Raw genomic sequence first — 15128 nt, 5'->3', positions numbered from 1 at the left:
TTGGATGGAGGGATTTGTGACAGACCCCCAGTGTGTGACTCACAACAGGAGGAGGGCCCTTATGTTTCCTTTTGACATCCAGTGCCACCTATTTAATCTTATTTTCCTCCAATGTGGAAAGGAACGAATGATGAATTCAATAGAAGACCATTATTCTCCACAGTATAACACACTGTCCCAACACACACACACACACACACACACACACACTATAGTGTGGCACGCACCTGCTGGCGAAAAGGCCGCTACAGACGGACTTCCTACTGAGAGCAGAGAGACGGGGGTGGGGAAACAAAACACTCCATTTTTAAATTAGAAAAAACAATCTCTTACTTGCAGTGCCTGACCACTAACAATTAGCAGAAAAACTCACAAGGCCGTGCTGCTGTATGAAAAATAAATTTGTGGATTTAAAATTTTTTCCACAGCACAGTACAGTACACAAAACATTAACGAGACTGTGACCTCAGACGGCTCTGAATAAGCCTGTCTGTTTCTGTATATGTTCTCATGTTCATCTGCTCACATTATGCATGCAGTGACCTCAACAGAATTAAGCATATGTATGAGTGTTTGTTTGGATTATGCACTTTAATTTGTTTATGGCAAAATCTCTCTTCAAAGATCAAAACCAAAAGATGACTACTTTCTAGGGCTAAGAATAACCTCAATATTTTTTCAGTATACTGACATATACAACTTCCATTCAATCAGAGGAACTATCATTTCAACCAAACGGCCATTTCTGCAAAGCATATTCAAAATGTACAATGCAAGAAAAAAAAATAACACTTTAGTTTTAAGTGAGTTTATATACATGTATGATCAAAACTACAGTAATACTGTAAATAAATAAATAATAAAATACCTTTCCTGTTTTTAAATATTTAAACATTTTCAGCAGCCAATACTCCAGTCTTTAGTGTTGCATCATCTTTCAGAAATTATTCTAATGTGGGTAGTTGACGTATTAATGTGTCCTATGGTGTGACGGAAAAAAGTTTAAAAAAAAAAAAAAATTAAAAACTAAATCTCTAACACTATATACAACTATATATACAAGATAAACCTCTCTCATGCTATTTGTAACTAAGAATGAAGATACATTTTTCTCATGTTATTTGTATGTTAATTTTTTTTCTACATTTTTGCTGTCTCACACCATAGGACACAGTCCAATTTTTATTTGTCAACTACCCATATGATGATTTGATGCTTATTTAGCATCTTATTATTATCAAAGTTAGGGTCAGAAAGCTCCTTGAATTCATCAAAAAAGATCTCAATTTTTGTTCCAAAAATGAGCAAGGTCTTACGGGTTTGAAACGACATAAGAGTGAGTAATTAATAACAATTTTCATTTTGGGGTGAATTATCCCTTTAATATTTTTGGGAAATTGTGATATATTTTTCAAGATTCTTTGATGAAAAGGGTTTAAAATTATTGAAAATTATCACCCAACCCTACTAGTAATCCAAAAATGTTTGAAACACTCTAAATCTACCAACTAGAGCACAATTAACTGTTAAAAGATTGCGATATGAATTCAAACACCCGTGCGATCTTATTTCGGAATAACAATGATTCATCTGTTTATTAAACCTTTGATAAGGTCATACCGGAACATGCAAATCCAGTATGAAATGGCTTCACAAACAGTTTTTTCCAACCACACAGTATAGTTTCTGTGTTGCAGTCATTCATATTATCACATATTTTACTTGGATAAAAGTTTATAGTTCAGATGTAAACACTGATGTCTATGGCAGTGATTAAAATCGTCTTTTGAAAGTAATTGGCACTTCAAATAACGTTTGTTGATTACACTGTTTCACTATTAGGTGGCAACGAGTGACTTAACATTCGTCACTGAATCATTCATTCAAGGAATTCATTCAAAAATGCTGAAGTATTCATGAGTGAGTCATTGAACCATTCATTTAAACAATTTTTTAAAAATAATTCAAATTAATGAAACATTTTTGAATAGAATGAGGCAGTTAATATTTTTGTTAGTTCAGAATGGTAGAAGAATCGTGATCTCTATTTGAACCAAAAAATATCAGAACCAGAAGAACCAGAATCGTGCAGCTCTACTATCAACACTTTAATTCTAAAAGCATAAAAACTGCTCATTGTCAGCTAGATCTTCAAGCAAAGGAAACAAGACATCACCTGCAAGTCACCCAGGCTGATGTATAAATGGTTGGCTACACGAACAGTGGGACAGCAGAGTCACACCGCTACCTCCCTGTCATGTCTGTGACAGCTGCACAAATGTCCACCAGTTGATCTGCTGAATAACCTCATTCTGAGCTCCCTTCAAACACAGATGAACTCAGCTGAAAGAAAGAGCTAGGGACAATGGGACAGGGAAGGGTTATTTCTAATATAAGAGCTAGTGAGAACAGTCCTCTAATTGGAGATTCTGGCCAAAATCTCTCAACAATGGTGCCTCAAAACAGCAAGAACTAAGGGTTTGGATTCAAGAGAGAAGAGCGCCAGCCAGGACGGCACCCTGCTGGGTAAAAGGACGGCCAGCGACTGACTGATCCTACAATAAGCAGAAGTGACAAAAGAACCATTTGGTACCACTGACACTACATGACACTCCAATATGGAGGATTAATGTTTTGATGGTCCATGCATGCAAACCCTTCCTTCATCCTGAACAATGTAGCCTGCTGGTATTTCAAGAAGAAGTGAGAAAAAAAAAAAAAAAAAAAGTCCTAGTATGGTCTCAAAAAGACCAAATGATAGTTCAGCGGGTCTATATGCAAAACATTTTCACAATCCAAATGAAATCTTAAACGCAAGCATGATAAATACTCAACTCTTTATAAAAGCCATGAATTCTGCTACAGCCGTGTACATTGAGCTCAGAGGCATGTGAAAAAGTTAAACATTAATTCCTGTGACAAATCCGATATATACTATCCAATATACATATATAAATATATATAAAACCTACCTTAGACTGAATTTCTCACAATGACAGAGGTGCAGTGTGGGCTGTGAAATGAAGAGGCTCTGGAAGAACATGAGTTTCCATTGTTAAATGGTCAGGAGCAGCAACCTATTAAAACAAAGAGACGCTTTGTAAGATTATATTGCTCAGAGCAGCACTGTAACAATCACATTCACTACACTCAACAGGGTTTACTGGCTTGATCTTTACAGCTCTTCAGTGACCTCAAAGACATTAATGAAAAATATTTGTAGTTTTCATGCATTGTTTTTCCCCAGACAGTGGTGTATTTCATGTAATGTTTGTTTTAGCCACCTGTCCTGAAAATTGCCACTTACGTGATAAGAGCACAAGCTAAGAACATGAATGCAACATTTAGAATTGAAGACTTAAATAATTGTCATAATTGACATTGAAGACTTAAATTAAAAATAAATAAATAAATAGCTGGGTAAGTACTGTTACATTCAAAAACAAAAGAAAAATCTAATTAAAAATTAATAAATAAAATAATTTAAAAAGATTAAAAATAATAAATTTAAAATAAAATAAAATTCATAATTTCACAATTAAATAAAAAAAAAATTAAAAAGTGTGTGATGGAGTCTTGAACAAAATGCTGAATACAATTTTTCTACATGCTTCCTGAGTTTGTGTTTATGGTTTTGTGGCATTCAGAGGCATTCAGCATATTGTTTTTGAAAAACTCAGATTGGCATGTAGCAATCAGTTTCATTTCACAGAAGTAAATCTTGTCAGGTTTGGCAGGGGATAGAAGAAAGGAAACAGTCCAAGCTAACCACAGTGACAAGCCCTGCCTCTGTTAGCAATGCAAAAATGCTCAATGCTTAATCAAATCCCATGCTTTGTGAAAATGCTTGTCTTTATGTTGTTTTGTTTGTTTTTTTTCTTCATTTTTTTTTAAATGATTAGCGCATTGAATTATTCTCCCTCATAATCGGTTCTTGGAACATTATCAAAGCACATGGCACAACCCGGTTTGGTAGCGTGTAAACAACCAAATGCATGCCAGATTATGCCCATCAATTACTCACTCATCACGTCCAATTAAAACATCTGGGATTAAGGGATTCATGATTATGATTTAATCAATCCAAATAAAGCAGGTGACACCTGATGACTAAACAGCACAAATACACAAATCAATTAAATATTAAACATGTGTGATGCAAATCCTTTCAATCCCTGAAAAATTAAGTTTGATGAAGACAACATGGCATAGAAAACAGGACTTTTCCTACTGTCATTTTCCACAACCTTGAATCTGCAATAATGCAGTGCTCATTAATACAAGAGCTCATTAAACTTGGAAATGTATGCTTCAACTCTCAACATCAGAGAACAGCAGTCTCTACAGGTGCACAATCTGTAAATGTAAATCATGCCAAAAAAGCCCAGAGCCTGAATCGAAGTCCCCGCTCACCTTACTATGTGCACACATACACACAAATTAGACTGTGTTCAATGAGCACTCTGCATTTCTATAGGAGCCCAGCAAGTCCCATTTGTTTACATGGCACTAATTAAGTGTGCTTTAATAGAGGAGCAAAAGTGCCAACAATGAGTCCCTGTGTTGGGAATGAGGGAACGTCTCAGGTTCTGTCCGTCAGTCCTACATTACACATAATAGCAAAAAAAAAAAAATAATTAAAATCATAAAAACATATTTTTAAATACAAAGAATACTTGTTACCATACAAATCTTAATCAAGTGCACAAAATGATATTAAAATGTAATGCTCAGCATACACTCTAAAAATGCTTGGTTAAAAACAACTGGCTGAAATATGGACAAATCCAGCAAGATTTGGTTGTTTTGACTCAGCAGTCAAAAATGTTATATTATTTATTGACGTTTTGATGTGACCGAATAATGAATCCGTACTTAGAAGGGCACGCAAAACAAACAACGTGTTCTTTGGTTAGCCGCTTTCTAGTGACTGCTTGTTACATTACAGTACATAAAATTTCACTTACCATGTAAATAGAGCAAGGAGAGATGACTGAGAGGATGATGGCGAATGATTTGCACATGCAGATGATGATTTGCAGAAAATGTGTGGTAAGTACTGCTGCTCTGTAGTAAACAGAGTACACGTGATTGCGAATCTTAAAAGTGAAAGCAAAAAGTGAATGCGCATTCAAAAAATTCCAGTACCCCACATATTAATAGCACCTCCCTAATGCCCACAATTTATATAAAGTATAATTACCCAATGATATAAATGAAGAGAAAGTGCTTAAATATATTTATTCTTCCTATCTCATATCTATGCCCTTTAGGGGTTCCATAGTATCATTTTAGGGCTGGGCAAAATGGTCAAAAAAAAAAAAAAAAAAAAAAAAAAAAAAATTTTAAGAGAATTTTTTTCATATCAGATGATATTGATAATTACCACGATAAATGTCACATTTTTATTTCTTTCAAGTTTAAAGGCAGATTTTTGCTCCAATCTGAAAGTTGCAAAAACCAGATGGTTAATGTAATTTTAATGTAATGTAATGTTAATGTGGTTTTAAATTATTTTTTATGGTCAGAACATGACAAACACTGCAAGTTTTTAAATTCTTTATACTTTCCCAGTCATTTTTACTGAACAAAATTAATAAAAAAAAATTAAAATTTAAAAAAAAAGTATTTCTTAGTTCTACATGTTCTGATGAGTAATATTGTTTAAAATCAAGAAACAGGTTTGTGTTGCCTCATAATATTAATAATAATATACATTAAAAAAAAATGTATTAGCTTGAGTTGGGATGCAGATTTATAGATTTATGTTCATTATCAAAATCAATAATAGCAGTAAAAATTGTAGCAATCTCATTTTTATATGACAAAATTGAATTATTCTGACTATTTCAGGTTTTTTTTTTTTTTTTTTTTATTAATCATTTGTTTTCCATAATAGCATACATTTAGATAATGATAAGCATAGTACAAAACACAAAAATAGCACCTCCATACCATGGAGAAATGCAACATGGTTTCTATGTATTTGTATGAAAACTAGTCTAAATACATTTAGTATAAAAGCACAAATGCTATATCTTAAATCACAAAAAATACTGTAATTACATTCCATTAATCCTTCTTCAATACATTCAATTAGTTAGTGCTACTACAGTAAATCTATGGTAAATGATGGTGATTTGTAAATGAAAAAGCCTTCTGACTGTATTGTTGCACACAGTGTCTCTCCGTTTGCCAGCAATGTATCATCTAGCTATAAACCGAGTTATTTGTGTTCTTTACTGAATTCAAGCACTTCCCACTGGATCTTGCAGCACTGTTTAGTGCTCGTGTGACCGAGACTCATCAGTGAGTAAACGCATCTGCTCTAGTAAACTCGTGCCGTCGTTTGAACTTTAAACCGAGTGGATAAACAGTCCATAAGGCATGCTTCAAATGACCAGCACTTTTTCGTTCCACCTTCGCTGAATAAACATTATATCAGACATTTATCAAACTCGTGTTATTGTTTAGAGGAAATTTATATCGCCCAGTCAGGACTACCATACAAGTGTGTTTTTGTATCAAAATACTGGTGCTTTTAACGTCCAGTTTACATATTTTTTTTTTTTTTATTTATGAAAAATCATGAATAATGATTAAAAAAAAAAAAAAAACACAACATCCCTTTTTTTTTTTTTTTAATCGAATTGTGAGCCCAAGAATCAATATAAATCAAATCATGAGGTATCGAAAGATTCCCACCCCTATTATTTTGGGTTCATTTTAAGCAGGAAATATAGTATTTTTAAGCAATAATTCAATTAAATAAAACAACCCAGAAGATTGGGTTAAACATTTTACCCAGCTACTGGGTCAAAACAACCCAATTGCTGGGTTTGTCCATATTACACCTAGTGCTGAATTGTTATTACATTATTAACACTCTTATCCAAAAAAATAAACTATTTAGACTTAAAGTACTCGGAAGGAATAAATCCCACAATTTTTTTAATTATTGAAAGGATAACGATGAGACAACAAAAAAGTAAATGTTATTCCAAAGACAAAAAAATGTCTTCATAATCTTTACCTCTGACTTTTCTGTTATGCTGACATAAACAAGTTGTAATTTTTTGAACCTCTAACCACAAAACCACCTGTCATATACAAGCCATTTCTATCATCCAATCATATCACAGTGGATAAAAATCAAGTCTTGCTACTATTTTTCTAAAATAAGTCACTTTACGCAAGTAAAATGCATTACGTTTCTGGTTGACTTTAACAAGCTGAGCAGTAAAAGACAATACATCTGCCCTTGTTATCTTTTTATAGCACAAGAACTTTAATCATGTCAAGACTACTTACAGTGGACAGAACAAAGGTTTCATCTTTGAGTGATAAGGATCTTAAACAGTCGAGTGTGTTACGAGTGCTTCTCTTCATTTGCAGTGCAACAGAAGTTAAGCAGTTTATTCCGCCAAGAGGCATTGAGAGAGTATCTTGTCATTGGCTAATAGCATCTCTCATCTCATCCGTCTGCCAACTGGAATTTCTGCTCGTGTTTGGTGATGGTCCAGACCAAGAAGCAGAACTCCTTCCAAAACGATATCCATGAGGGGCACAGAATACAATCGTATTATCGAAAGACTATGAGCCCTGCATGAGTCGGCATTGGCTTAAATACCAAAACAGACGAAAAGGGAAATGAAAAACCTGCGGCGTCGAAATTACGCATGCAGAGCAGAGGGACATAAAAACGATGGTGAATTTTCTCAGAGGAGTGGCTAATTCTTGCACACAAATGCTTGTTTTGTGCTTCTGATGGCAGTGTAATAAAACATGCATGCTACTCAACAGAGAGGAAGAGGCCAGTAAACAGAGAAGCTCATCACGCTTCTCTCCCTCCTGTGGAGTGCTGCGAGGGAGAAAGAGAACGAGACAGAGAGAGAGCATAAGTGGGAGAGCGAGCTGTGACTGCTTGTTGCAGATCCTGCTGTTTATCCGCCAGCCTGCCTCCACACTGCGCTCATTCAGTCTGAAACAAAGCCCGATCAGCCGAGAGGCTCTGCTAGGACACGCACTACAAAACAGGAACACCAGAGAGAAGAAGAGAAATGGACAGAGAGAGAAACGGACAGAGAGGGCTTAGAGACACAGACACCGTACCTAACAGAAGCAAATGCGGCTCTGAAGGAAACCCGCAGCGAAAAATAAAAGAGAAACAACATGCAACATTCTCAAATGTTTCAACAGCAAGTACACTGAGTCACTCAGTCACACTGAGTCATGCCGGCTAAAACGAGTGCATTTGCTCGGCCCAGACACCTCAGGTAATGAGGTTGGAAATCTCAAAGGACGTGTTCTGTCATCTGCTGTGGGATGACCACCAAACTCAGCGTCGATCCAGCAGGGCAGCTGTGCACTGACAAAACAGGAGTAAAGCATTACGAAATTGCTTGACAACAACATGGGACACTAACAGATTACCACTATACCAAACAGTTATACCGGGGCAATATGTGGCCTGAGTAACAAATAGCCTATTTTTTTTCCCTGAATAAATTGACAGCCAGTGGAAGGGAAGACAGGGCTCCACAAACACTTTCAGGCCAGTTGCAATAAGTCTATTTATAAATATAAATACAAGTCTCTTGCCTTTTTGACACATCAGCAGAATTTGCAGCAATTTTATCAAGCAGGCACACAGACAGATTTATTGAAATGACAAAAAAAATGCATTGAAGGCATTAGCATGCGTTGAAAACTACAAAAGCATTACTGAGTTCATAAACATGTTTTTAGTAACGTAGTTACATTACAGCTCTATAATTTCCATCTTTTCCACTTGTGAAATTAATAACTGAATAACATGAATATTCACATAGTAAAAATGCTAGGGTTTTTTTTTTTTTTTTTTAACCCAAATGCTGGGTTCAGCTTGTTGGGTCATTTTATTGGGTTATTTTTTAAATTTTCCACCCAGGTGCTGGGTAGTTTTCCTGTAACTAAGTTGCTGGGTTATTTTTTACCTACCCAACCACTGGGTTGAGCCCGTCTCCAAAAAAAAAACAAAAAACAACTCAGCTGCTGAGTTACAGTCAGAGCGTGGGCTTTTTGAGTCCTCTACAGGAGAGAGCGGTTTTGAGTGCCGCTGATTTTGTGCACTTCTTCAGCGAAATAAAGGTTGGCATACATTTCATTTCTAAAGTCTTTACTGTGGTGTAAATTATATTATTTTACACAATGCAACATAAGGATGAGATGTCAGTCAGCTGTGTCAGCAGTGGTGGCTTCACTTGAACAGCTTTTGCCCTGCATAACATAAATGGATTTTATTCAATATAATACTGGAGTTTAAAATTTAATTTAATGTTAAAATATGTCCTTCTATCTCAGTACCATTCGTTTACGGACAGGTTGCGCAAGGCTGCAGTCTGAAGTTTGTAGTTTCCCTGCGAACAGTAGCCCTTCACCAGCTCACATTTCGGCAACAAACCGACACAAGAACTAGCACTATTTCAGTAAAAAGTGATTACAGAGAACGGCTGTATACACTTACATTAAAATGATACTTTTAAATGTTACATTTTTTTCTAAAATACCTGTTAAACGAGTTTAAATGTTTGTTATATTTCAAACGCTGTATTCAGCCAAATAAATCTAATTTGTCTTGTATTTTGTTCTTGTGTTCTTGCTTAATAATAAATGTTCATCTTTTGATTATTGCAACAGCAAGTAATTCTGTGTGTGATTTTTTAAATTTCCAGCTCATTTTAAGACAGCAATATAATAATTTTTAAACAATAGCTGACTTAAATAAAATAACCCAGCATGTTGGGTAAAAAACATTAACCCAACCAGCTGGGTCAAAATAACCCAGCATGTGCAAATAACCCAAGTTGAGTTGTTATTAACCCCTATTTTTTCTGGAGTGTATATTAAAAAAAATAATAATAAAAAAACTATTGGCCCACTTTTAGGCCTGCAAATATAATCCTTACTGCTTCAGTAAGTAATGATCATCAGGTGACCCACAAAAGCCCAAGTAGATCTGTTGTCAGAATGAAGAATGAAATAGCTGTTAAACAGTACTACATTGTTTCAATTCAGATATACAATACAGCACTTTGAACAGAAAAGATAGTATCTCTGAAGGACACCTCTGAAGGAGAATACTCCAATGTAACAAGCAAAAAGCAACATACAACAAAGAGGTTTATTGTCAGTGCCCATGTCTTGTTGAGTGAAGCAAAAGCAAAAACTGAATAGCACTGTTGTGATGTGGCTGTGGTTTCGCAACCCTCTACAATGCAAGCAAATTACTCACATATTACAAATTTTTATGCTAAGCAACTAAAACCTATTGTTAGCCACTGGCTGATAAATTGTTACATTCGCTTATATTCGCTAGTATTTAAAGGGGTAGTTCACCAAAAAAATGATGCCATGATTTACTCACTCTCAAGCCATCCTAGGTGTATGTGACTTTGTTCTTTCAGATAAATACAATAGGAGTTATATTAAGAAATGTCCTGGCTCTTCCAAACTTTATAATGGCAGTGAATGGGTGGTGAGATTTAAAAGCATCCATCCATCATAAAAAGTGCAATCTACGCAACATCACGGAGGTGATACATATCCAAAGATGAACGTCATATTGCGTAGCTCATTAGTGAACTACGGCTCTATGTAGTAAATGCCGCTCCATCTGACAGCACGTGATGGAGATTTACGACTAATCACAGAACCGGCATTACTGATGAGATGCACATAATAATTGCATCCGATTATTTGCACAGCCCTATTCCACACAGCTCCGGATAGTTAATAAAGACCTTCTGAAGCGAATCAATGTATCTGTGTAAGAAAAATATCCATATTTTAAACTTCATAAACCGCAATCTCTAGCTTCTGCTAAATGTCGTACACGCATTCACAAAGAATGGTGTAGGTGTAGCACAAGGTCCAGTGAGAAGTGACGAACACAAAAGCGCTGTGGAGAGAGCAAAACGAAAAATTTCAATATGTGATGCGATCTGGGAAAACCTGTTGGATGTTGCGCTGGGACGTTTTCAGGAAATTCAAAAAAATAGGTTGAATGTCAATTCTTGTTCAAAATTAGGTTTTCATTAAATTACTATTCTGTAACATCTTGTCTATCATCTCTAAAAAACATTTAGCAAAATTCATTTGTTTAGTACAGAAAAATGGCGATTTACTACAGAAAGGAGAAATGACTGTGTCTCTGTTGTTAAGAATGCACTGTGGAGGTGCTTTTACTTAACACCACAAAAACAGTTAACTTATCAAAATAAACCACATAACATATTCAATAAAGGTGTATCAATGCACATTCTCCCCCAGTCCTGCGTAAACTACGGCACACAAAGTTTATTTATTTATTTACATTTTTTAATATCGTTAGATGGCGGAGCACAACAACGCAGTCTGAAGTACTGTAGCTGCTCATTTAAACGATCTTACTCGTCTCAAACGGCTCAAACTTGGTGATGTCAATGCCCTAAACTATGTTATAATGGACTATTTTACAACCAGATGATAAAGTTACTAAAGAGGGTGAGCTCAATGACAGTCTGTTTTACGCACAGTCTGCAAACACTTGCGCTGCGCTCGCTTTTCTAAATGTAAACTACAAGGCAGGCTACATTTTTTTTTTGGTGCTATCTAAACATACAAGGGTGATCAAAAGTTGATCTATGCCCATGATAAACAACAGAAAACAGACATTAGTCTGTTTGTATAATGATGCAGTATAGTGCTCCTGACTTGACAGACAGCTCTCGCCGTGTGGAGCACTTTTTATGATGAATGGATGCTCTTTTTTGGGCTTTAAAATCTTGGAATCAAAAGCTTGGAAGAGGTAGGACATTTTTTTAACATAACTCTGATTGTATTCGTCTGAAAGAAGAAAGTCATATACACCTAGACTGGCTTGAGGGTGAATAAATTATGGGGTAATTTTTTTTTTGGGTTAACTATCCCTTTATGTTGGAGGCAAAGAATAAGGTTAGCGCAGATATTTTCGCTTGTCTACACTTGAACGCTTTGAGCACTCGATAGTTTCATTCTCTGCAGTTAAAGCACATTATTCCTATTCATATCAATGGGTGCATGCTGTATTTGTTGCACTGTCAACTCTAGCGTGCAGCACCTGACTCACCATCCCTAGGTTAAGAGCTCTCTTTTTTCCCCCCCTCACACACGAAAGAGCAAAAGAGTCTACCATATTTTTTCATGTTAAAAATATAGTCACGCTTCCAGATCATATCAAATATGAACGTATCTTACTAAAAAGCTGTGCTATTTTATGAAGCTAAGCTAATTTGGTGAAATCATTTAAGGTTGATTCACTATAAGGATAATAACTTTAGGACTAAATGTATAAAGCTATGGTTTGGATGTAAATGGGAAGTCATACTTTGCAATTCACATCAAATAAATGATTTACATTGTATTAAAAATAACTTCACCGATAAAGAGAGGAGAACAAAGAAAGAATTAATGTCAGAAAAGTCTATTGCTCAACATCAAGGTCATGGGTTTGATTCCCAAGGAAAATGCATCTGATAGAATGAATACCTTGAATAGACTGCAAGTCACTTTGGATAAGCGTATGCTGAATGCATTAATGCAAATATAATGGCATCCTCAAAGAGAGAATGAAAAAGTAATTTGATCTAAATTAATACAGAAAATACTGCAAAAAGCACTGAAAACTGAACGGAGAGAGCACGATAGAGAGACAGATAGATAGATAGACAGGTAGACAGACAAAACCTAGTTTGAAAAGAACCAGTTCCTCAGCACAATTCAACTTGTTCGTTTAATCATTTTTACGCATTTGTAAAAGGACAACCTACAAAGGAAAAAAAGAATAAAAACAGTGCAGGAGTTCATGATTTCAAAACAGCAGGCCATTATTTGTGTGAATAGAATACTATAGTGAATGGGCTATTACAGGACTCTACAGTCAACCATTTCATTCGCATTTGTGAATGCGAAAAATAATTTTGTTGCACTTGTGCAAGTGAGATTTAACAACACAGTAAAACTTAAAATCTTTAAAAATCCATCATGAAACAACCTCCTTCCAATGTATCCTTACAAACCTAACCTTACAAACAAATTATGTTGATCACACTGTGAATGGCTCACAGTTAAAAGCCTTTCACACAGGATGTGCTCTGTATTCTCTCTGTGCTTCCAGTTGTTGGTCATTGTAAACATGCACAGATGTCTCTTGCTGTTCTGCCTGGTCTCAATGTTGTTGTTTTTTTTAAACTGCATCTCATGCCATTAGAGAAGGAATGTCGAGTTAAATATAGTTTACTACCTACAGTTTATTTTTTATCAAAAACAACTTTACCTTTCTACATGTTTTAAAAAAATGTGTCCTTTATGAATGCTTTGATGTAAAAATAGAACATAGTGCAAGAACATTAATTAGGTCATGCAGACCTGAATGTTTAACCTTCCAGGAGCATTCAATCAAGTAGCTTAATTAATATTCATGAACCATGCCCTCATACAAGTAGGATTCGTCTATTCTCATTTGATTAGCACACACTTAAGAGCGTATTCTTTTCAGACAAGGTGTTCACGTAATTAATATTCATGAAAAATAAATTACAGCATACTCCAATTAATATGAAAAAGTGGAAAAAATAAAGGTAGTTTAAGCTGATATATTAGCATGTTACTTTCACTAGTAACTAACTTTACTGCATTATAATGCAAATCACAAGCCATTAGATACATTTTTTATTAAAGGAGAAGTCCACTTCCAGAACAACAATTCACAGATAATTTACTCACCCCCTTGTCATCCAAGATGTTCATGTCTTTTTGTCTTCAAAGCATTTCAGGATTTTTCTCCATATAATGGACTTCATTGTTGCCCTGATTTCGAACTTCCAAAATGTAGTTTAAATGCAGCTTTAAAGGGCTCTAACTGATCCCACCATGAGGAAGAAGGGTCTTATCTAGTGAAACGATCTGTCTTTTTTTTTTTTTTGGAAAATTTATTTTTTTATACTTTTTAAGCACAAAAGCTTGTGTAGCACAGGCTCCGGGATGCACGTTCACGACACTACGTATTGTTGAATCAAGTCAAAAGGTCACACGGAACGTAGGCGGATCTACAGACCCAGTGTTTACAAAGCAAACGTGCAAAGACCAAGAAAGTGCAAGTAAGTTTGTAAACGCTTTTTACAAACAAAAAGGTACAACGATGTCCTCCTCTGAGTTGTAGGACAAAATAAGATGGAGTTTTTTTTTTAACCATACTCAGTACACAGATGATGAATTTACACATGATTCGCAGTAGTGATGGGAAGTTCGGATCATTTTACAGACTCGGACCTTTGAGTCTTGTTCAGCAAAATGAATGAATCTTCAAGTCATTTTGTTCATTTTAGCAAAATATAATTAAAATGTTACGTGTTACTTCCCTAACACATCTACTGCTTACACAAATGTTGATCACACTACAAACAAGACAAAACTATAATGCTGTAGGAAACAGAAAAGATTAAGTCATTGTTTACCTGGATCTTTAGTATATGATTAGCTCACCTCACTTCTTATCTGACATGTTTTCGGGTTTGAAGACTCGAAACAGGTGAACTAATTCCAGTACAGAACCTAAAAGGATGTTGTGCATGCACGACTGAATGAATCACTCCCCGAGACGACTCATTCTTCCCAAGTCACAATGAAGATCTGAAAGAATAGTTCAAGAATGACCCATTACTAATTCGTAGCATCATGGACGCGCATCCCAGAGCCTGTGCTACACAAGCTTTTGTGCTTAAAAAGTATTCAAAATCGTTTCGCGAGATAAGACCCTTCTTCCTCGGCTGGGATCGTTTAGAGCCCTTTGAAGCTGCATTTAAACTGCATTTTGGAAGTTCAATATCAGGGCACCAATGAAGTCCATTATATGGAGAAAAATCCTGAAATGCTTTCCTCAAAAACCATAATTTCTTTACGACTGAAAACAGAAAGACATCTTGGATGACAAGCGGGTGAGTAAATTATTTGTAAACTGTTGTTCTGGAAGTGGACTTCTCCTTTAACATTTTACAAAAACACTCATATTTAAAATGTTCTGTTACATAATGAAGCATTATATAATGGTTTTGTAAATAACTGATGAAAGT

General features: G+C 35.4%; 1 protein-coding gene across 3 annotated transcripts in view; it reads right to left on the bottom strand.

Moving 5' to 3' along the window:
- Nucleotides 1-15128, bottom strand: part of ndst2a (N-deacetylase/N-sulfotransferase (heparan glucosaminyl) 2a) — a 142373-nt gene that overhangs the window by 110725 nt on the left and 16520 nt on the right. For 2 of the 3 annotated variants that reach the window (XM_051125621.1, XM_051125619.1), the window contains exon 2: nucleotides 2973-3077. The gene's annotated coding sequence lies outside the window, so the exon portion shown is untranslated. Of the gene's footprint in view, nucleotides 1-2972; nucleotides 3078-7311; nucleotides 7634-15128 lie in introns of those variants that run through there. The other variant, XM_051125620.1, reaches the window with a different exon arrangement.

Source organism: Labeo rohita, chromosome 13 (assembly GCF_022985175.1).
Source record: "Labeo rohita strain BAU-BD-2019 chromosome 13, IGBB_LRoh.1.0, whole genome shotgun sequence".
NCBI lineage: Eukaryota > Metazoa > Chordata > Actinopteri > Cypriniformes > Cyprinidae > Labeo > Labeo rohita.
The sequence above is the reverse complement of the archived record's forward strand: the minus strand, read 5'-3'. Positions and strand labels throughout refer to the sequence as shown.